This window comes from Caretta caretta, chromosome 1 (genome assembly GCF_965140235.1).
Source record: "Caretta caretta isolate rCarCar2 chromosome 1, rCarCar1.hap1, whole genome shotgun sequence".
NCBI classification, from domain to species: domain Eukaryota; kingdom Metazoa; phylum Chordata; order Testudines; family Cheloniidae; genus Caretta; species Caretta caretta.
This window is the reverse complement of record NC_134206.1, coordinates 352,033,282-352,035,356: the sequence shown is the minus strand read 5'-3', so window position 1 is coordinate 352,035,356 and position 2,075 is coordinate 352,033,282. Positions and strand designations below refer to the sequence as shown.

The 2,075-nt window shown below is 62.2% G+C and overlaps 1 protein-coding gene across 1 annotated transcript in view; it reads left to right on the top strand.

The window, feature by feature from the left end:
• The first annotated feature begins 254 nt into the window (after positions 1 to 254).
• The window catches only part of ADM2 (adrenomedullin 2), a 17,716-nt gene continuing 15,895 nt past the window's right edge, over positions 255 to 2,075 (top strand). Inside the window, exon 1 of the mRNA XM_048836926.2 lies at positions 255 to 315. The gene's annotated coding sequence lies outside the window, so the exon portion shown is untranslated. The remainder of the gene's footprint in view (positions 316 to 2,075) is intronic.

The following is a 2,075-nucleotide window of genomic DNA, read 5'->3' as shown; positions in this document are numbered from 1 at the left end:
GCCTCTGCTTCTAATGCAGCACCAGGCGTGGGAGGATGCACCGGGGACTTTGTGGGTAGCAGAGAACGCAGGGCCGGGGCTAGCAGTGGCCCGCTGGGCTTCAGGATAATAGAGGCCAGGTAGGGTCCCTGGAGCTCGAGTATTTGATCTCCAGTTTTCTCAAGTGCGTGCCTGTTTTTCAGAGTCCCGTTTTGCCTGTGTCAATGTCCCTGAGTTAATCCAGCAACAAACAAATGAAGGAATGTGACATACCACAAACATTCCCCCGGAGGGAGACAGTTCAGAGCGAGTGAGAGACCATGGCGCAGGGCAGAGGTAAGAATGAAAACAAACCCACTGCGACCAGCGGATCTGGTCCCGTGCTGTGACCCTAAGTCACTCTCAACTCCTTTTCCAGCAAAGATGCCTCGTGCTTTACCCAGCAGCGTCTTCCTTCCAGTGCAGCCACTTCAAAGCCTCTTTTCCCACTGGCGCTGGGCCCCAGTAGCCCTCCCTGGCCGGTCCCGGGCATTGCCGCTGACACATGATCAGGTGCTGCTCTAAATCCCCCCATGCGAGGAAATGTGAAGTGTTTGAAGCCTTTGTGTCTTCATAATGCAGAAGAATCTGAGCGATTCCAAGCATGGGGAGCCCTCTGGCCTCTCCGCACAAGGGGGGCTTGAGAATGGAAAACCAGAGCGAGGCGGGCATTTGGGCTGGGTGGGGGGCCCCAGATACTCGGGGCCTAAGAGAGCTGGGAGGGGCCACAGGTAGAGGTACCCTGGGCCTAGGGGAGCTCTGAGGAGGGGGCTCAGGTACCCCGGGCCGAGGGGAACTCTGAGGAGGGGGCTCAGGTACCCCGGGCCGAGGGGAGCTCTGAGGAGGGGGCTCAGGTACCCCGGGCCGAGGGGAGCTCTGAGGTGGGGGCTCAGGTACCCCGGGCCGAGGGGAGCTCTGAGGAGGGGGCTCAGGTACCCCGGGCCGAGGGGAGCTCTGAGGTGGGGGCTCAGGTACCCCGGGCCGAGGGGAGCTCTGAGGTGGGGGCTCAGGTACCCCGGGCCGAGGGGAGCTCTGAGGAGGGGGCTCAGGTACCCCGGGCCGAGGGGAGCTCTGAGGTGGGGGCTCAGGTACCCCGGGCCGAGGGGAGCTCTGAGGTGGGGGCTCAGGTACTCCGGGCTTAGGGCATCTCTGAGGAGGGGGCTCAGGTACCCCGGGCCGAGGGGAGCTCTGAGGTGGGGGCTCAGGTACTCCGGGCTTAGGGCATCTCTGAGGAGGGGGCTCAGGTACCCCGGGCCTAGGGCATCTCTGAGGGGAGGGCTCAGGTACCCCTTTCCCAGGCAGAAATGGCCTCGGGCTGCCTCTCAGGTTCCCATGTCTACAGCTTCTGCTGTCTCCCTCCTTAACTCAGAACTTCATTTTCCTCTGTGGGCCAGCCCCACCGCTCCGTCCCCCAACCCTACCCTGCCTCTTTGGGGGCTGCCTATCTCCACCCGGGCCACTGCCCTTCTCAGGCTCCCCTGCTGCTAGCTGCATCTCTCACCAGCTCAGAGGGAAGTTGGGCAGGACTCCACTTCTCCCACCCTCCAATCTGTCCTCGGTCGGAGGGTTTCCTCCATGTCCCCCCCCACCCCGCGCTGTCTGGGCTGCCTGCCCCCTTCCCTCTGGGCTCTTTCCCCTCAATAACCTCCTTGTTAGAGAGGGCCCTGGTGCACAAACTGGCAGCCCCCAGTGCGTGAGGCTCAAGACAGGGAGCAGGTCTCAGCCCACACGGAGGCACCAGAGTGAAGGTGGCAGAGGGAGGGTGGCTGCACCCAGAGACTGACCGTCACAGCTCTGGTTGCTGTGCTGGGGTTGAGGCTGACGGAATAGTGCTGGCTCTCTGGGGTCTCAGATCTGCTCCCGGTGGGTACTGTATCCAGGTGGGTCCTCGTACAAAGTCAGCACTGCTGCTTCCGAATCATTCCCCACTCCCATCCAATCTTCCGTGCACCAGCTTCCCAGCTGTATCTGAATGCAGTTCTGTTTTCATCACACCTGCTCTACCCAGCAACCTCCCCCCACTCCTCCAGCCCTGGCCTGCTCTTGCATCTCCAGGG